Source organism: Heloderma suspectum, chromosome 2 (genome assembly GCF_057233095.1).
Source record: "Heloderma suspectum isolate Gila_16-S chromosome 2, 16-S_ref, whole genome shotgun sequence".
Lineage (NCBI taxonomy): Eukaryota > Metazoa > Chordata > Lepidosauria > Squamata > Helodermatidae > Heloderma > Heloderma suspectum.
Window position 1 is genome coordinate 302,734,021 of NC_139459.1, and position 22,369 is coordinate 302,756,389.

Consider the following 22,369-nt stretch of genomic DNA (forward strand, 5'->3'; position numbering starts at 1 on the left):
TGGAAGGCAGGCCAAGCAACAAAGGAAGAGTACAGGCAGCAAGCACAGAATTGCAGGGATGGCGTCAGGAAGGCTAAAGCTGAGAACAAGCTGAGGTTAGCAAGGGATGCTAAAAGCAACAAAAAGGCTTTCTTCAGCTACGTGCATAGTAAAAGGCAGAGGAAAGAAATGGTGGTTCAGCTATTAAATAAGGATGGCAAAATGATAACAGATGACAAAGAAAAGGCAGAAGTGCTCAATTCCTACTTTGGCTCAGTCTTCTCCCAAAAGAGGGTCTATGACCCCCCTAGCAAAAGCGAAGTACAGGCTGAAGGGGCAGGATTGCAGCTTGAGATCGATAGGCATATGGTCAAGGAACACCTAATGACTTTGAATGAGTTCAAATCTCCAGGGCCAGATGAACTGCATCCTAGAGTCATAAAGGAACTGGCAGAAGAGCTCTCAGAACCGCTGTTCTATTCTCTTTGAGAAATCATGGAGGATGGGGGAAGTGCCAGATGACTGGAGGAGGGCTAATGTTGTCCCTAACTTCAAAAAGGGTAAAAAGGAGGAACCTGGGAACTACAGACCAGTCAGTCTGACATCAATCCCTGGGAACATTCTGGAGCAGATCATAAAGGTATCCATCTGGAAGCACCTTGACAACAATGCCGTGATTACTCGAAGCCAACATGGATTTGTCAAAAACAAATCCAGGCAAATCTGATCTCATTTTTTGATCAAGTAACCTCCCTTGTAGACCGTGGGAATGCTGTAGACATCATATACCTCGACTTCAGCAAAGCTTTCAACAAAGTGCCCCATGATATCCTGATGTGCAAACTAGCTCAAAGTGGGCTAGATGAAACAACAATCCAGTGGATCCACAGTTGGCTACAGAATCGGACTCAAAGAGTGCTTATCAATGGGATCTTCTCAAACTGGAGAGAGGTAATGAGTGGGGTACCACAGGGCTCAGTCTTGGGCCCAGTGGTCTTCAACATTTTTATTAATGACTTGGAGGAGGAGGTGCAGGGAATGCTGATCAAAATTGCAGATGACACCAAATTGGGCAGGATAGCTAATACTCTGGAAGACAGAAACAAAATTCAAAGTGATCTTGATATACTGGAGTGCTGGGCGGAAAACAACAGAATGACATTTCATAGGGATAAATGCCTAGTTCTGCACCTAGGAAAAAGAAACCAAAGCCACAGTTACAAGATGGGCGATACTTGGCTCAAAAACACTACAAGCGAGAAGGATCTTGGAAATGTTGTTGATCACAAGCTGAATATGAGCCAACAATGTGATGTGGCTGCAAAAAAGGCCAATGCTCTTTTGGGCTGCATTAATAGAAGCATAGCTTCCAAATCCCAGGAAGTACTAGTTCCCCTCTACACAGCACTGGTTAGGCCTCATCTGGAGTACTGTGTCGAGTTCTGGGCACCACATTTTAAGAAGGATGCAGACAAACTGGAGAGGGTTCAGAGGAGGGCAATGAAGTTGATCAGGGGACTGGAAACAAAGCCCTATGAGGAGAGACTGAAAGAATTGGGCCTGTTTAGCTTTGAGAAGACAGAGGGGAGATATGATCAACCCAGAGTGCCGGACATAGAATAATGGGCTCAAGTTACAGGAAGCCAGATTCCAGCTGAACATCAGCAAAAACTTCCCGACTGTTAGAGCAGTACGACAATGGAACCAATTACCTAGGGAGATGGTGGGCTCTCCCACACTGGAGGCATTCAAGACGAGGCTGGACAGCCATCTGTCAGGGATGCTCTGACTTGTATTCCTGCACTGAGCAGGGGGTTGGACTCGATGGCCTTGTAGGCCCCTTCCAATCCTACTATTCTATGATTCTATGAAATTCAACTTTATTGTCTGAAATAATCCCTGTTTTCTTCCCTATATTCTCAAAAAGGTATCCCAGGGAGACGGAGTCATTCTTGTAGCAGTAGTAGAAGCTTGCACCCCAGTGTGATCATTCATCATAGTAGGGAACTCTTAAAATGCCAGATACAACTGGATGAATGGTTTTAGCTCAAATGGAAACAGATCCATTTGACACACCCATCAACCGAAATTCACATCAGGATTTTCTGGAGTTTTCAGTAAAGGTTTTTGTTTTAGAAAAATCCAATTCTATCTATCTATCTATCTATCTATCTATCTATCTATCTATCTTTCCATCCAACTATCATCTATCATCTATCATCATCCTTTCCCTTCAGAGTCTCTAATGATACTGTGGCATGAATGCTGAAATACTAAAGAGAAAATATGTTCATGTGAGAGTTTAAGTCTAATTTTGCAAACTTTGATATAAGACATGTTAGACAGGGAGCTGGTTAGTGCTGTAAGCCTTAGCTCTGGAACATACATACTTCCAGGAACCACAGTTTCACATCTTAGCAGGGCTGAATAAACATACCTTTTCAAGGCAGATAATGTGAGTTAAGGCTCTAGATGCTGTAGATGAGAAGATGACAACTTTTTGACATGGCTACTGTTTTCACAGCTACTATCAGATTACTAGTGAAGTTGAGAGGGGTTCTTACACTTCCTGAAATAAAGATAGCCTTCCTAGAATTGATGTGGACCTAAGGAAGTGTTCTGAACGAGAGGGGCTAGCTGGAACGGACCATGTAGGAGGCGTTTGGGGTGGGTGGAGCTGAGCGTTGTGGTAGGAGTGGCTTAGCAGGCTGGGTGGTTCTTGTAGCACCTCCACTTTTTAGAGGCACCAGCTGCCCCTGTTTATGGAGAAGGAATATTACTTGCCCTGAGCCTTATGGACTGAGCAAGCTATACATTGAAATTAATAGTAGTATATGTGTAAGATATATTAAGAAATGTATCAGTAAAAGAGTCCCATGAATTGAATGATTAAAGCACCTATTTATCAGAATATGTGCTTTATTTAGTGTCAAAGAAAACAAAAGAGTGCTGAACCACTGTAGAAAGCTTGAAGGACTATTCCACAGGTGATATGAAAAAATATTTAATAAGGAACAACTAATGGCCTTGTCCACCCTCTACAGAGGATGTTTGTGGAGGGCAGAGAGGGCTGTAGGGCAAGGCCCAAACAAAAAACAGTACGTACACACACACACACACACACACACACACAGAAGGGTGAGGATAAGGGATGTCTAGATCCAAATGAAGACCTGTGAGAAACAGAAAGAACAGCTCAATTATACTCATGGCCAGCCCAAGACATTTTGCTGCCTGAGGTGAAGAACAAGATGGCACCCTCTCTCATTCCATGTCCAAAAACTGACTGGACTGGCAGCTGAATCTTTCTTCAGCACTGCTGATGGGACAGCATCCTCTAGCACACCTGAAGGCAGCAGGCTAGCGTAAGGGGCACAGGGAGGTTGTGAGGCACACAGCGCTCTCCTCCAACTTCTTTGCTGCCACGCCCCAGCATCTGCTGCCTGAGGCAACCCCTCACCCTGCCTAATGGTAGGGATGTACAGACTGTGTAAAACCTGTTCCAGCTGTGTTTCATGGATTGACAGGCACTTTTTGTTCCATCGTTGGCCCATTGTCAGAATCAGATTTTTTTTAGTTTCCAAACTTGTGTAATAATGCATTTACACAAATGCAAATTTGCACAAAGTTTGCATGTGCGAAAATGCGAAAATTTCCCCAAATGTGCAAATTCCCGCCAAATGTGTGTTTTCTAGGGATGGCGGAGAATTTCTCCACGAATCTCGGGGAGGCCGAATGCCAACGCATTTGGCCCCCCAAAATTGGTGGTGAAATTCTCCGCCCCCCCCCCCCCGGATGGGACTTACCTCCCTCAAATGTCCCTCTCGGTGGCGGGTCCCGGCGGCGGTTCGGCGGGGGCGGCGGCCGGTCTTCCGACTGGCTGCCGCCGCCGCCATTACAAAGTGAATGTTAAAAAAAAACACCCCACACACGTGATAGGCTACGTAACGATTTACATAGCCTATCACGGCTAGATTTCCAAAGTCAGCCGTGATAGGCTACGTAAATCGTTATGTAGCCTATCACGGGTGACTTTGGAAAAAAAAAAAAAAGCGCATACGCAAATGGCGGCGCCCATGGGCGCCGCCATTTGCGTTCCTTATTTGGGCCCGGGTAGTCTACGTAAAGATTTACGTAGACTATGGCGAAAATAAGGGCAACACAGCGTAGACAGCGTAAATCTTTACGTAGACTACCCGGGCCCAAATAAGGAACGCAAATGGCGGCGCCCATGGGCGCCGCCATTTGCGTACGCACTTTTTTTTTTCTTTTCAAAGTCACCCGTGATAGGCTACGTAACGATTTACATAGCCTAGCTGACTTTGGAAATCTAGCCGTGATAGGCTACGTAAATCGTTACGTAGCCTATCACGTGTGTGGTGTTTTGTTTTTTTTAACATTCACTTTTGTATTTCGCAGCCGGGGAGATGGGGCACTTCTCCCTGGCCTGAATTTCGGCCAGGCGAGGCGGGGCACCTCCCCCCCCAGCCTGAACTTCGGGGGGAGAACCAAAGTGCCTCTCCCCCACCGCGAAGCAAGCTGCAGGACCAGGTAAGTGACTTTCATACATCCCTAGTGTTTTCATCCTTTTACTTATGAGGAAAATGCATATTTTTGGCCAGGCTTTTTTTTTTTTTTTTGCATATTTTTCTATTGTAAAATTCAGGAAAGTTAGAAAAATGGTCCACAAGTTTGTGGTATCTGCCTGACAGGGGAAAAGCCGGCCCACTGTGGAATCCACAGGCTGGATTCACACAAATCCAAACTCATTTGGTTCCACTGCGGATTTGTCAAACATCCCTACCTAATGGTAAGGCCAGCCCTGATTGTACTAATAGATCAGTCTGACTGCTGTTCTGTGGATTCCTGTTCTGAATTTTTTAGCCAGCACCCAAACGTCAAACAGTTCATGATCTTTTTACCTATGTGTTGTTGCTTCCCAGCAATGCATCTAACACTTCCTCTTTAACACATAAACAATTTGACTGATATGGTTGCAACTTGCACTGTAAAATGAAGTGGGGAAAAAGAAACCTGGGAAAAGAGGAAGAATTATGAGAGGCTATATATTGTGTTCCTAGATGTAGATCTACTAAAACAACAATGGCGCATCTCTCTCTCTCTCTCTCTCTCTCTCTCGTTCAGATCCCGTGAGAAAGTATTAACCAAGGTAGGTTGCTGCTTATCCTTTGACGGAATCCTTTCAATCTACAGATTCATTAACTCTTCACATGCAATGTCTCATCTGTCTTCTCTCCTCTGTTATAACCTGTTCATATTTTCATACAAACATTATTTCATTCAGAGATGATTCCAGTACACCATTTTCCTCCATAAAACAGATATGTATGTGTTGGGGTGGGCTGGGCTGGGAATGAAAATGCTAGAAAGATCTGTGAGCAGGAAGAAGAAGGAAACCAAAGGCTCAAGCCTATGGCCCTTTGTAAGGCATCCCAGGGCCATGTAATTTTTCAGATCTACTACTCTGAAGGTGGAAAGAGAGGTCTGCCCTTGGAGAAGGAGATCCAGCCTTGCACACCTCCCACGTATGGCTGCAGAAAAGGCTGCAGCTGGTGCTTCTCTGAAGTCAGAACTCCGACATCAGAGATGACAAAAAGGAGGTGTGCTGGCAATATGCTGGGAGAGGTGCAGTCCAAAATGGGGGAAACACTTTGCTGGTCTTGGAGTTGGCATAGTTTTTTTCCCTCCTGCTGAGGGCAATGAGAGGGGAAATGTTTTTTTAAAAGCTGTATAGGGGAGAAGCTGCTACCCCCTTTGCCCCTGCTGGCATAAGACAACAGGGCATAGGAAAAGGCAGTTCCTCCCCCTGTTTCTCCCTCCCCCTTCCCCATAAGCTTACTTTGTAAGGCTGCAATCCTACACACACTTACGGGAATTAAATCCCTTTGAACTCACTTCCACTTACTTCTGATTAAGCATACATAGGATCAGGCTAAAAAAAAATAGCTGTGGATTTTTTTTGGAAAAACCTTGAAAAATCCACTTAAATGTTGCATCCTGACATAACGTATTTCATACGTTTTTATTCTCAGGAATCATACCTCAGATTCTGCCTTTCTTAGGACATTACCTTTACCATGCTTTACCCTTCCATTGTTCTTTCAAAACAGAATGTAAGTATGGTGGCAATAACATCTTCAGAATATGTTCCATGAATATGTGTTTGAATATTGGAATAAATTTGCCTTGGAAACATACATCAGGTTTCCTCTTTGGGTTCAGCATACACTCACACATGCACAGTTGTACAATGGTATATTAAGCATCAGTGTGGGTCAGGTTCATTTACTGGGCTCATCAATGTCAGAAAATCTGGAATGATGTACCATCAACTTTTTTTTTAGAGAAAGCTTCTAACAATTGAGGATGGATAAAAGAAAGTACTTCTTCACATAGCACATAGTTAAACTATGGAATTCACTACCGCAAGACGTAGCAAGGGCCACCAACTGGGACAAATTTAAAAGGGGATTAGACAAATTCATGGAGGACAAGGCATATCCTCCAATAATGGCATGCATGCATGCGCGCGCGCGCACGCACACACACACACACACACACACATATATATATATATACATACATATATATATATCTCCTCCAGTATCAGATGCAGTATGCCTCTGTGCACCAGTTGCTAGAGAATACAGGTGGGAGAGTGCCATTACACTCAGGTCCTGCTTGTGTGCTTCCCAGAGCCGTCTGGTTGGCCAGTGTTGGAACAGAATGCTGGACTAGATGGACCTTTGGTCTGACTCAGCAGGGCTCTTCTTACCTTCCTAACTTATCAAATAATTTTGTGTAAGCAATAAGGACTGGAAACATCTGAAGTGGCTCTAGATATACATGAATGAAAACAAAGGCAAAATTACCTATATTAATGATTCCTTGGATGGATGATATGGTTCTATTTGCTTGCTTTTAAAGAGTCTCAGTTCTCAGCCTACCCAAACAGACTTCCACTAGCCATAATCAAGGCAATATAATCCCGATCGTTCTTTCCCTTTTCCTGTGTTCCTTATTTATTAAAGGTGGCCATCACCTTTGACTGAAGAAGTCTTCAAATAGACTTCCATCTTCTGTCACCTTGACATCTCTAATGCCTTTGTCTGAAGGCTCCTTGAATCTCTTATCTCCAGCCATTACCAATTACACAGAGCCACTGTTAGCCTTCTCTCACGGGCAACTAAGAAAAACGAAACCATTCTTCTAAAATGGGACAGCTCCTCTTTCCTATTAGCTGCCACCTCTTCTGACTATTGAAGGTTCCTTCTCCTAATCTGCAATCTAACACAATCTGACGTCACCCTTTCACTCCTTTTCCTTATACTTTACAACACGTTGTTATTTATGACTCAGCTAGTCATAGTAAGAAAGTGGTTCACAAGCATTCTTGTCCATTGCTGCGGGATGCAGTTTGTATAGGAAGTGTGCAATTCATAACCGGGCTTGCTGTGTATGCGTGTGTGTTTCCATCTCTTTAGGGGTATGTGCTAAAGGTTTAAGAAGAAGAGGAGGTTAACTGTTGGCTTAACCTTTCTAAGCCCATCTGCCTTCTCGAAGACAAAGACACAAGCTCTCAACATGTATTATCTTTTCAGTACATTTGTTTCAGAAGCGGGTTGTGTTAAGCAAAGGTACGCCAGTCGATAATAAACCTGCTCCACAGTGTCATTTGTGGGTGATCTGAAGAAAAACAGACCATGTAATCAGGTCTAAGGGGGTCTATAATACCAGCAGACGCTAGTGCTGTCAGCTATAGAAAATAATTAGAATGTTATCCCTGTGGCAAGTAGAATGTAAATACATCTAAAATACAACATAATGACATTCTCCTCTGTAAGCCAGGGGATCTGCTTCAAATAAAAGGGCCATTAACACAACAATTAAAGCCAAGGGGGCTGGTTAGGCAGGGAGCCCTCGGCCTGGTGCAGGGTGAGGCAAGCGAGCATGGGGTGTAAATCTTTCGCCATCACAGCCAGGAATGTGACTATTAGCCCTCCTATGACCTGAGGGCTTCCCAATAATGCATCTGCTCTCTGTCAGGGCCAGGATTTCGTAACATCTTTCTCCAGAGTGCAGAGGCAAGAGACTTTTCCGCAAAGTGGTGCTGAGTAGAATGGGTCAAGGGTGTGCCCACCTCAGTGTGGCTCAGCACAAAATTGCTTCCCCCTGGTTGGGTAAAGTATTTCAGTGCATGCTTTTCTGTTAAACCCTAGTGGTGGGATTGCATTTCCACTTAAATTTAAGCAAGTGTTTCATTCTTCGAGTGATCTAATACATAAGAAGAGCCCTGCTGGATCAGACCAAGGGTCCATATAGTCCAGTATTCTGTTCACACAGTGGCTAACCAGCTGTCGACCGCAAATCCACAAGCAGGGCATGAGCGCAACAGCACCCTCCCACCCTCTTCCCCAACAACTGGTATACATAGGCTGACTGGTACTGGAGGTAGCACATAGCCATCAAGACTAGGGCAGAATCTACACCTAGCAGTTTTACTGTTATCATACTGCAGTGATAACTATTGGTGCCCATTGGTGCCAATAGTTATCACTGCAGTATGATAACGGTAAAACTGCTATGTGTAGATTCAACCTAGTAGCCATTGATAGCCTTTTCCTCCAGGAATTTGTCTGATCCCATTTTAAAGCCATCCAAATCGGTGACCATCACTACATCCTGTGGTAGTGAGTTCCATAGTTTAACTATGTGCTAACAATACATTGTTAAACTTCCCCAAGAAGTATCTGTCAAGCAATATTCCAATATGAAGGGTATTTAGAATAGTCCTGAACGTGTATGTGTAAGGGTGGGTCATGTGATTCCACCCTGTCCAGCCAGTCATTGGTTATTAGAGCTGTGCATTGGTTTTGGACGAAGCCTGAAACTCGAGCAGAATTGGGCTCCTTCAAACCATTTGTGGTGCATCCGGAGCAAAGCAAGTTGCCCTCCAAAGCCACCAGAACTGAAGCCGGGCCAGAATGACACTTCATTACTGTTTTGTGCTCGGAGACACAAACATTCTGTCTCCTCTCCAAATAGCGTCCTTTGGTTTCCTGTCTCCAAAATGCTGATGAGTGGAGGTAGGCAAGAGGGAATGTGAATGAGTTACTGGCAGGTCCACCTTTTAATCCTAGAGCATGTTTTACCATGGGCTTCAATTGAGGTGCTTTGTGGGAGGGAAAGAATGGGTCCAAGAGATGGCTATTCTTCTGATGCCTCCAGTCTTCACTATGAAGAAGTCTTACATTGGCTTTCAATCACAACTTCTAGCCCCTTCATCTGTCCTTCTGACACTTTGTAGGTTTCTTGCCTGGAGCACCTCTGTGATATGTGCCATATTGCCCCAAAAATTAGGCATGGGGGAAGAGGATGCAAATCAATTTCCCATCCAAATTTGAGGATTCCCTTCCCACATGAACTGCTGCACCTATCCAGCTGAAACTTTGCAGGTTTTTTTTAAAAACTTAGGAACACTTCTAGAACTGTCTGTCATTTTCAGAACAGTGGTCCACAAGAAACATAGAGGGATAAGCACATCCTCTTTGGGATACCCTCAAAATGTCAAGTCTGCTCTTGCACGAACACCCATGGGCCTCTTCATCTGAAACCTAGCAGGCTTGATCCCCTCAGAAAGTACAACAATTCATGCAAATGTAATCCAATTCTGCCAAAACAGAAAAATTATGGGCAGTTCCCTTAAAAAAATCAAAATATAAAGGCATGTAGCACAAAAATCCCTGCACCTATTTTTCTGACATTTGGCAGGCATAATCACCTCCTAAAGGGGCTACTGTGCCTGCAAATATAATCCAGTTCTGACTAACAGAAAAAAGCTATAGCCATTTTTAAAATCTCCCATGATAGTCAATGGGGTGCATGAAGCCTTGGATTTCCAAATCTCAGCTTAGGTTCAGTGCCTAAGTTGAAATGGATAGTGGTCCAAGCAGAATGGAACCATCTTCCAAAGCATCAAATTGGGATCCAAGTTGAATTTGGGGGTCAGTGTATACTTCTCTTGGTTACTATCTCTGAATTAATTATCCTCCTAGAAATTGAGAATTATAATAGAAACATAGCTAATATTTCTTTTGTTTATTTAAACGTTTATACTCTACCTTTCCATCATGACAATAGGGTTCTTGTAAGACTGAATTAAATAAACGTTATCATCCTTACATATGATAATGGCCACTTTTTGCTATGAACTCTTTAAAGATAATCATTTGGCATTAAACTTTCACTGTCCTGTAATAAATATTGAACAAATCATAGAAATTTCATTCATTGACTTTACTGAAGTCTATGGGTGTATCTTCAAGAGGAATTTGGTTAGGGCTGCCATCCATCATTAATTGATTAAGTATTATGATCAAACAACTAACAGTACAATCCTATGCATATCTACTCAGAAGTTCAATGAGGCATACTCCCAGGTAAGCATGTATAGCACCATTTCCCAACCTTGTGCTCTTCAGATGTGCTGGACTACAACTCCCATCATTGCCAGCCAGACATCTGGAGGGCACAATGTTGGGAACATAGGAAGCCGCCTTATACCGAGTCAGACTATTGGTCCATCCAGCCCAGTATGGTCAACACTGGCAGCAGCTCTCCAGGATTTCAGGCAGGGTCTTTTCCAGCCCTACCTGGAGGTCCTGGGGATCGAACCTGGGACCTTTTGCATGCAAGTCTGGTGCCTAGGATTGCAGGCTAAGAGTTTTATCACACATAACTTGGTCCTTGGTAAATCATTGGATTGATGAAGATACAGTATGGTTTTTTAAAGGATTAATTAGGAAACCCTGTGTACTAAGGGCTTGTGTAATGTGGTGGTTAAGAGGGTGAGCAGTGAACTGTACATTCTAATCTGACTTCAGCAATGAGTTCAGTCAGTGACAGTTGACTGTCTTTATGACCTATAAAGGTCTATATCACATAAAGACGGAGACCCCCGTCCCAACCGGATGGGGGGGGGGGCTCCTCTCTGTTATCTTTGCTCCGGCAAGGGAGTCGCACGTACCCTGACACCAGCATCAGTCAACAGTCTGGACACAACATACTGGAGCTTCTGAAGTTCCCAAACACCTTTCAAAGGCAGCCCCACATAGAGGGATATTGTGTACACACTTGTCCATATTTAGAGCACCTAGCGATTTTAATACTTCATTCAGGCTGCAGGCAATGAATTCACATTGAATGAAAGCATGGATTGTGGCCTCTGGCTCTACCCCCATCCTCCATGTGTTCAGCTCAGCCTCTGAGCAGGATCTATGCACAAGCTGCCTATGCGTTGCAAAAATGCCAGGCCCAGATTGCACAGAGCCAATGTGCAGAGAGTTTGTACACCTGTAGGCTCTGCTCAGAGAATCAGTGGAATGTGTGGTGGTTGGCAATGATGCCAACAGGTACAGTTTCCCTTCATGTACTCATCTGAATCAGCCAAAAACTATTTGTGTTTTTTATTATTGCTATTCTTTTCCAAGCTCTTGGAGCAAACTTAATTTCCAATCCATGCCAAAAATGTAAGGGGGAAAAAATCTGAGCATTTATTGACAGGCCAGCTGGGCTAAGAATATGATAAAGCAAATAAAAGGCAAACGTGGACTCTTACTCTGTAAGAAAATGTTCCCTAAAAATAAAATATGTGTGATGTTGAAACCCAGTGGCCTCTCCACTAAAGCACCACTATATAATAATAAACAGGAAATCTCCTGTGCTGTTCAGCCAAGCAAAGGGGAAAAAAATGACTACCAATGGAAGAATGTTCTCAAAAGAAAACTGAAGTGTCTTCTCTTTTCGACATGGGATATGCAACTTTCTTCCTTTCCAGCAGCCATGAGTCCCATCTGGTTCCTGTTTCTATTTGTCTGATCTCCCAGAAACCTCCAAAAGTCATGAAGATCAGCCCAAAATTCCCCCAGGCATGGAATCCTTTCCAAAATAACCCATGAAATGCCTTCTTTTTTCTCTTTTCTTTGTTTAGGTGGGCTGGCTGGCCATAAGGGTAGGAGATTCCTGAAAGCATCTTGCATTGATTCCTCTCTGCAGCCTTTTCTCCACTGTCTGAAGGCTCATCTTTATATTTCCCCCACCTGTTGCCGTTGTCATTAGCACAACCAACACCCATTTCCATCTGGTAATATTCAGGAACCAAGAATTCAGAATGAACTCTAATGAAGCTGCTGGCTTCTAAATCCAGAGAAGTTGGATGGACTGTCAGCCAACTCCCATGTTAAACGTTCATACATGCAGGCTTCAAAACATGTTTTTTTCCTCCCTTCAGCTTATTTTGTCCAGTATTAACTGATCCCGGTGTAGAAGGCTCCAGGTTCAGTTCCCTGCATTTCTATTTAAAGGGATGCCAGTAGCAAGGCTGGAAAGACCTCTGTCTGAATCTTTGGAGACTGATTGCTAGGGAGAGTAGGCAATACTGAGCAAAATGGACCAATGGCCTAACTCAGTACATTTCTCCGTGTGCAACTGCTGGGAGCCGAGCATGTCAGATCACCACAAAAAAACATGCTATCCATCATAAAAGAGCCTTTGGTCTGATTGACTTCGAGAATACAAGAACCTAAGAAGAGCCATGCTGGGGTGAAAGCACAGTCTGATACACTTCTCTTCGCAACTCACATGACCTCAGTGCAATTAAACACTCCATCAGTAAAAAAATAAACACCTTTCCTTTTCTATTTATAAACAAATCCCTCTTGCACTATGTTTTATTTTAGCAAGTGTGCTGAACTGACCTCTACGTCTACATTTTATTTCCTGCTATTTAGGTTTGAGTGTTTTTTGTAGTTCCCAGATGAAAATACCTGGAAGAAATGCATGATAACAGATCCTAAGGGATTATGTTTTTTTTTCCCATTGGAAAAAAAATTGCAGGAAAAAGTGATTGGGAACCCAAACAGGCTGCCAGATACTACTGCAAGAAAGCAGAGGGGTGGGGGGAGGGAGAGAGGGAAGGAGAGGGAGAGCACACATATAATAGAAAAGAATACCAGCCAAGAGCTTGTTGGGTTCTTCTCATTTAAGGGGAAAGTCCATTTTGTTCTCTTTGTCTGCTGTTCATCGTATCTTCAAAATTATATTAGAAGCAGGACGTTCACAGAAAAACAGTACTGCCGTGTAGAGTTCTGGGGAAGAAGTATGCAATATACCTATCCAGTAATAAAGCAGAGCTTCAGTCTCATCCTTACAAACAGAAGACAATATTATGCAAAGGCGCTCTTCAAATCCCCTAGATTTATAAGGAACCATTTTTCCTGCACCTTAAAAAGAAAAGAAATAATGCACACATCCATGGATCCCAAATTATGTAGGATCTCTGCAAACTTGGATTCTTGGGGATATCAGGGAAAATACTTTGCAGGTATATTAGGGAATGGAAATCAAACCAGTAGATTTTAATGAGGACTAGTACAGTAAGGAGAAAAGAGGGACACATTTAAGTGTGCCAGGTGAAGACCTTTTTATTTTCCCAGGCATTTTAGCTTTCAAAATTTTTATCTTTGCTGTTTTAAATCTGTATTTTAAACTCCTGTACTGCTGCTAGGTTTTATTGTGGTTGTATTGTTATATTGTGGTTTTAATGTTCTATATATTTTAAATTGTTTTATTGTGTGTTGTTTGGTTTTAGTTTTTGTGAACCGCCCAGAGAGCTTCGGCTATTGGGCGGTATAGAAATGAAATAAATAAATAAATAAATTTAAGAAGGTTTGGAATAAATTTTTCAGATGACAGTAGGAGGTGGCTGTAGATCTATCCAAGACAAACTTAGAACAACATCAGTTCATTCAGGGGAGAATAAAGACAGAAAGAGATGCTAGGGAAGTACTGGGATATTGGAAGTACCAGGCATCTAGTGTAGCCACAACAGGGAGGTAAGATGGGGAGGCCCCCAAAAGAATGTGCATCAGCACGGGGACTTGACTGAGTCATTTGAGCCTTACAGTGCAATACAGTGCACATCTACTCAGAACTAAGTCCCACTGAGTTCAAAGGGACTTGCTCCCAGAGCAGTGTATATAGAACAGCAGCCTTTGTCTCAGAGCTGGGGCTCATTGGTGACCAGGCATAGAACAATGAGCAGATTAACTGAATTTGCCAGTGGCTGGTCGCGCTTCCCATACAGTTTGGCACCCTGACACTGTGGTCACCAGACTGTCCCAGTCATGTATAAAGTGGAAGGGTGCACAACTAGGAAGAGCTAAGCCAGCCCACCTCCCCGCCCCCCATGCAGACACCTAGGTTACCTCCACACAGTCTGTCCCTTCAGGCACTTTGCTCCACACATGAGTTCTGATGTATTGGAAGTGAGCTCATCTGCAAGAAAAGCACTTATAGCCTACAGGGAGGTAACTGGTGAGAAGGGCGAGGGTTCGCCTCCTCTTGCCCATGTGCCAGCCTTTCTCTGAAAGGCCTTGTCCCTGCTTATATGTGACCGGGGCAGACTTGGGTTTAAACAAACAAGCCTGCCACCAGCACATCGAATTCGACCCTGGGACAGTGATAGACTGGTAGCTAGGGGAAAGTCAGACTGGAAAGGCCATAGCTCAGGAGCAGAGCACCTGCTTTACATGCAGAAGGTCCTAGCTTCAATCTTCTGCAGGACTGGATAAGTCCGTCCTCTGAAACCCTGAGAGCTGCTGACCCTGGATAACAGGAACAACTCCACATGCTTCCAGAAACTAGGGGGCGGTAGAGAATGTGTTGTATTAACAGCCACTTCTGCTGTTCATTCCCTTTGCTGTCCTATAACTTGATCAGTTCCTCTCTCCGACTCCCTCCTCGCCTCTGCAATATGCAACATGTGCACTCTCTCTCTCTCTGAGGGAAGCAAGTAACCACACCTCATGCCTTCGCTTGCTTACACTCACGCACCCGGCTTTAGGGGTCGCTTGTAGTTGAACAGTGTTAGATAGCCTTCTTCCACAACATGTATAAAAGCACTAATAAAGTAAGACCGCGATCCAATGCATGTTTAGACAGAAAAAAGTCCTATAATTCCCAGCATGCCCCAGCCAGCCATGCTGGCTGGGGCATGCTGGGAATTGTAGGACTTTTTTCTGTCTAAACATGCATAGGATTGCGCTCAAAGTTGATGTGAACTTCTTAAAAACTAGCTCTAGCCTGCATTTATTCCCTCTAATACTAAATGCTGTGTTACCACGCTTTCTTTTTATAAGACAACTCTGCTGTAACACACACCAGACTTTCCAACACTGACCTGTGGTGCAGCTAGGGCTGGATCATAGGGCCAAAGTCCATGGAAGGCCCAAATGACCACCCAAGGAGTGACAGGTGGTGGGGGCAGTAGCAGACAAGCCCAATATCAGCACCTGGGCTGGCATGGGCATGCTGGGGCCCACTGGGGCTAACATGGGCCACTGCAGCATCCTTTCTTCTTAGGTTTAAAAACATTTTATAGTCATGAGCTGGCGGGGGTTGTACGTGGTTGCAAATGCTCTTTTTATTATTTATACTTTTAAAACATATTACCATCTTCTACAAGGAAATGGTCCTTATTCCAAAATGAAACCATCAGAACAGCTGAAGCAAACTCCATTTTATCCCTGTTGTCATGATGAAGCCACGATTAAAGTGAATTTAAAATGCGAAACTGCACATGCTCAAAGTGTTTCTTTTATCAGGGTTTGCTCTAACATGTCAGGAATGTAGAAGCAGTTTTAAAGCTGGGGGGGGGGATGAAAAAGGTTACTTGTGTGCTTCACAACTGAAGAAATATTCATGGCCAGCTAAAGGGGGCGGCGCTCACAAGCCCATTAAGTCCAGGGTCTAAAATTACCTGGCTGCATCATTGCTGCTGTCAGTCAGCACTGACAATACTGAGTTGGATGGACCAACGGTCTGCCTCAATATTAGGCAGCTTCCTATGTTCTTATGACCAGGATCTCAAATGCGTCCTAGTTGGTCTTGGTCCAAAACATGTCGTAGCCTGAAAGAAAATCAGATCGATGTGGCGTGCGAATGTAGAAGCATGTGCACACTGGAAATAGGAGAGATGGTACATTTTGACATTTGTATTTTCAAAACTTATTTGGTGGGACAGGGCAGCCCCAGCAGTCACTAACTCTGTTTTCCAACCCAGATGGAATTTTACCTCATCTGCTATAATAATGTCTGTCTGTATGTGTCACAATGTGTGCCCCCTCTGCCAAGGGGAACAGGTCCCTCTGTCCTCTTTCCATCCCCCAATAACTATGAGGACCACAAAAATGCAGAAATTACAGACTTCATTGATGCCTGTAACAGCACAGGATCAGTCAAATCAGTAGCTGCAGGATTGGGATCTCCTTTCGGCACCTGCAGTATGTAGTTCTAGGATAGGGCACAGGGTCTCACAATCAATAACAGTAAGTACCTGCCGGGTCCTGGAAACCAAGTCACAGCATGAGGTAAGCAGTTGCAGGGCTGGGGTGGACGTTCTCAGGGCAATACTGGTAAGCATCTGCTGGAGCAGGCTGAAGGTCTACAATGCAGGTAGCTGGGGGTTGGAGTGCATAACATCAGAGCAGTGGAATCTGAGGGACTGCTTACACACTGCTGCTTGAGGTTGATGAGTAGTCAGGAGAACCTGTTCCTGAGCTTGCTGGAGAATTAAGCCAGTCCTGTCTCTTCCACCAGTTCCTGTAGACTTCTGACTGAACAGGTAGGTCTCATTTGAGTTTGTTAGCAGGCCCTCCTCTGCTGTAGGTCCCTGGCCTTCAAGGAAGCCCAGCTGCTCTTCTCCCCTTGCCCTTCTCCCTTTCTTTACCTTCCAGTCTTTCTTACTTCTAGTAGCTCCATTCAGCCACTCCTCCTGAGCCTCTCTCCTCCAGCTCCTTCTTTCCTCCTCCCTTGAGCTTCTAACCTTCAGGCTTTTCCCCTGTGCTTCTTCCCCTCCTCTTCCTCCTCCCTCAGAGTCCTGGACCCATTTAAAGAGCCCCTGTCCTGATTCCCTTTTCTTCTGTTTAGCCAGCCCTAACTGTAGTTGGCTACTGCTGCTAGGCAACCAGGAATACCTAGGGGACCCCTGATGCCTCCTCACAGTCTGTCTGTCTGTGTCATAGTGCCAAGACCGTGCAACCTAGACCCCTGAAACCTGACGTGCATGCTAAGACGACCCTAGCGACATGCACCTTGGGGTTATTTGATTCTTAAATTGCATTGATTAATTTTAATTAATTTAAATGTGTCTGTGTGTTGAAGCTTGTAGTATCGTCTTCAGTCAGGTGCCAGATTTCCCCAACCATGAGGTATCTTTGCAGTTGATCCAGTTTGAAGACACAGGAGATTAGTAGGCTGAGGGACAGAGTTATACACCTGCCCCCCCCCCCGGGACTGGAGTTGACAAAGCCCTCCCTCAGGTGGCTATCAGGTGTACCATGGCAGGGGCTGTGACTAGGGGTGCCAGTGAGCATGGCTTCAGTCAGACAGGACAAGCACAATGGCTCCAACTCTGACAGCTGCATAACTTTGCTTGAAGGCTTTGCTGTATCAAACTAAAGGCTATTCCAACCCGTGTAAAGCTGAGTCTGCTTGCTAGCAAAAGAAAAAGTATGTATATTTTCATATTAGAAGATGAAAATTCAATTTTGACCAGTCGCAGCCAGGGCCAATGGAACAGAAATCCCCGTTTCTGAGGAGAACTTCCTCTTCTTGTGCTCGTGACTAGGCTCCAGACTCCCAAAGCACAAAAATAGCATTCTGTATCTATTATTTTAGAAGGTATATAATATATACCCATTTTATTTATTTATTTGGATGGATGGATGGATGGATGGATATACAGTATATGATATCTCTGGTGAGCTAGCTTTTGAAAACATTGAGGAAATGCTTGAGAAGGTGACAGTGCCCTGTTGGGAACACACACACACACACACACACACACACATACTCTTATATTATGTCACATTTGTATTTCGCCCTTCCTCCAGGGAGATCAGGATAATGTACACAGAGGCTATTTTTTCCCTCATAACAACCGTGTGTGGTAACTTAAAATGAGATATAATCATTCAGTGTCATTGCTGGAATACTGGTCCAAATTTGACACTGTCTAGCCACTACACTATGCTGGTTTAGTAATTATTTTATTAAAGGATTTTTTTTCCGGCAGAAAGGCTCTCAAAGCAGCTTACATACCTTGGTTCTCAAAGTATGTCAGCAATCCATACTTAAAGTCTTGTCCTATCTCATGTGGGATACATGGAAGGGTATCACCCAGGATTCATATGTTGGCACCTTATAGGGGCCCATGAGATTATTTTGCAACAGTTGAAGCTGCACCTCCTGAACAGTGGCTTGTCACTCAATATTTTGAGCTTTTCTGAATAAATGGATGGCATCATTGAAAAATCACAGGATGCTTTGCCATGGAGACAAATGAGACGTTTAAAAGCACCTTATCGTTGAAGATCAATTTAAGGGAGCTCTGACATTCTAAACCAAAGGCCAGCCCTACCATTAGGCAGAATGGGGCAGTTGCCTCAGGCAGCTGATCTTGGATGTCACGAAAAGGCAACACATTGTTGGTGATTTAATTTATGATTATTGTATTTTTACTGCTAGCGAGGGGGTGAAGTGCTTGTCAGATTTTCTGCCTCAGGTGCCAGAATAAATTGGCTGGCTTTGGGTACTATGCATCTTGACTTGGGGGTAGGTGGGGACACCATTTTCTGCTGCTCCACCTCAGACAGCAATATGTCTTTGGCTGGCCTGTCTTACTCCCAATAACTTCAATAGCCTCATCATATCCCAGTCCAAAACCTCTGTGGTGCAATTTGCTTCAGACTTGTTGAGGTTCTTACTTCTGAAGACATCCATCCCTGCACTTACTACTAGTTGGAGTGGGCCCCTTGCATGCAGTTAGCAAGCTCTAAATATAACTTTCCTATCAGAATTCTCTCTTGTCAGCCTTCTTTCTAATTAGTACATTTCCCACTTTCTGTGAGAATCTATTATGGGAACCAATTAGGCATGGAGAAAGTTTTTTTTGAGGGGGGGGCTTTGTATTTAAAGAAGATGGTGTATAGGTATTGCTGCTTTAAAAACCCACATGGCTCTTCATTTTGCAATGCATCTGCCCAATCTGAAACTCTCCTTTAAAAATCAAACACATAACGTTGATGGAGAGTGTCACGGTTGCTCTTATCTGGCATGCTAATTATGAAGTCTCTAAAAAAAACAAGTCTGTTTGAAATATATATAAATGATGCTATAGCATGACTTCCTTATCAAGTATATAATGTTTCAAATGAAGTCTTTCATTACATTGCATTCTGGGTGTTATGCAAATATAGAATTTTGAACATGCAGCACTACCAGTGAACTGCATGTGAGCTTTGTACTCAGTCATTTTCTGAGGCATTATATTTCAGAATGGATATTTGAAAGCATGAGACCCAAAAGAGAGGAATTCGCACATTGCATACAAGGATGGTGTCACACATTTTAAATGGCTGTTAAATTCTTATTAATTCAAGGGTTAATCCACACAGATCTGATAATGGTACTGGAGTCCTGGAAAGAGGAAATACAGAATGTTACTTAATACACGCAAGCTTTAAAACTATGCTAGGAGTATTTCATTTTAAATTGTTGGTTGTACTCAAATTTCAGGCTACATAAATAATAGCTCATATATTCAGTTTTGCTTATGTAAAAGGGGAAAATACAAGATGTTCATCCCTGATACTGCTGATCATCTGTTGGAGAAGTGAGCATGCCTTAATTCTTTCCTCTCCCCAAACAGCCAATACCACAGCTGAAATGGCAATAATCTCTTTGTTGGCATCTGTGCAATGCAGAAGCACCACCTGGATAGCTACCCCCCACCCACCCCAGTATTCTTTGAACAGCACCTTTTAGCACACATGGGACCACACGAGAGCCCCTCAGAGGGCTGCTCGATGTACACAAAGTGGAATGCACCAGAGTGCTCTCTTGCTTTGACTGCAGAAAGGAATCAAGAACTATCAACAAATCCACAAGTGAAGACCTGAAATTATTTCTCAGTGTTAAGGTGCCAGTTTATCACTGTTCAGGACTCCTGCCATTGCACGGAGAGCAGAGATGATCCAGGAGGTATTAAAGATATATCCGTCATCTTTTTCATTCACGTGAGCAAGCAGAAGGTGATGAAGAAGGGAGTCAGTGGGAGGTGTAGAACAGTGTCTTTATCAATAATAGAACCCCCTACTTTTGCCCCCAAATATGGGGGTTGTCAAAATGACCCCCTACTACTCCCCACTCCCCAAAAGCTCAAACATGGCAGCGGGCTGAAGGTCACACAAACACACTGTTGTCATGCCCCCAGGAAATGTCCCCATTTTGACAGTGGGTAGCATGCAAGAGTTCGCCCTCTCAGATGGGGATTTTGTTGCTGACGTCCCCTGCCCTGGCCCCCAAGCCAACCCATGGGACTTTGCCCTGCTATTTTTCCTTCTGAAGCCCAACCAAACTCCCACTGAATGCCAGATACATTTTGTTCTCATCAGGAGGCTCAGAACAGCAGTAATAAGAAGAACCGTCTAGTTTTTTTTTCCTGCCAGACTCGGCTGGGTGGCACGGGGCCATTTGGTCCTTTCAGATACCCTCCCTCGAGCCATTCACTCCACAGTCCTATTCCTCTTGGGATGCGAACGCCTTGTACAGGGCGACTTGGTGACGTCAAGGCAAGCCCTATTCAATTGTCCCCAGTTATTATGAGTAGTTTATATGCCACACCTCGGTTGTCAGGAAGTCAGAGGGCATAAATCTCCGTTGGGAGGGAAGGCCGTTTGTTTGCAGTTCACGGGATTCTTGGAGCTGCTGCAGCAGACGATGGCGCTGAAGACTAGCCACTTGGAGTCTATAAGTCCTGGTGCTAACTTGAGGCCACATATTGAGCTCTGTACAAAAGGCTTCAAACGAAATCCCAGCAGGCAGAAATTGCTGGGTAAATCTTAAACGTTTCAGGGGTTTATGAAGTGGACACCCCTTTTTTCAGTAGATGTCTCTCGATAAATTTCAGCTGTATTAAAACAGGCACCTGTCTTCTCCCTATCATCTCCACCCCATCTCTAACCAAGACTGGCCTCCAACCATGCGCAAAAACAGAGAGGGGACATAGGATCCCTAGCAATTCCCTACTCCCTATATTTGGGGATTCTTTCCAGTTTCATCTAAAATAGGAAAGAGGCAGCAGATGCTATTTACCCCCTGCAGTACAGAACTGCTCACATCAGGCAAGAGCTTCACAATTCAGATTGTGAGCATGGCTGACTGGGGCATGCTGGGAGTTGTAGTCCAACACATCTGGAGGGAAAGAGGTTGGGGAAGGCTGGCCTAGCAGATCCTTGCAGGTGGAGTGTGGCTGTCAGGAGTAGGGAGTGTTCAACAGGAAAAAACAAAATACCAGCAACAAGTTCCACACTTTTGCTGATGTTTTTACTGGCATTTCAGAATGCAGTAGTAGCGAACAGAGGGATCAGTGGTAAAGCACGTGCTTTGCATGCAGGAGATCCCAGATTCAATTCCCCATATCTCCAGTTAAAAGAATCAGGTAGGAGGTGATGGGCAAGACCCCTGCCTGAGACATGGGGTCAGATCCATGGATGGATGGCTGCTTCGGTATGCCGCAAGTTTCCAATCCAGTGGAACATGCCCACTGATGGAACTGGAGAGGAGGTGTTCTTTGTTGATTCTCTCCTCCCCATGGAGTCCCCAGCTCCCCCTGCCTTGAAAATGTGCTCCAGAGGGTTGGGGGAACCCCTGAAACAGTGGGGGAAGGTGATGCTGGAGGCTCCAAAGGAGGGGGGAATCAGCAAAAATCACCTCCCCCTCCCCGGCTCCTTTCTGAGAGGAACTCTGCTCAAGCAATGCTCCCAATGCTCTCAAGCAATGCTGAAAAGTGCCTGGATCCAAGCCATTCCTATGTTCCTCATACTAGTAACCTGCCTCAGTGAATTTTTACTGACCAATAAAATAAGACAGTTGGCAACCCATCTCCCTGGGATCACTGCGTGCTTTACAATCCATGCAATGAAAGCGTCTCCCTGTCTGAGCTGGGATATCACAGCTGGGACAGGTTACTTCCTGTATATAAGCAGGAGCACAGGCAACCACTAGGCAGACATGTCCCCAAACTCCTTGGTCTACAAAATCACCACGTGGACTGGCAAACCAACACAGGTCTTGTGTTCTAAACTTCAGTTCAAGTTATTTCCCAGCAATGCAAGCAGAGGGCAAATTCCTATGTTACATTTCCCAGTCATGGGGATAACCTCTGCAAGAGAATCATACGCCATGGAAATCTGATAGAAAGTTGAAGCGTGAAATGTGTTCTTTTTAAATTACGTATGTACTAACCTGT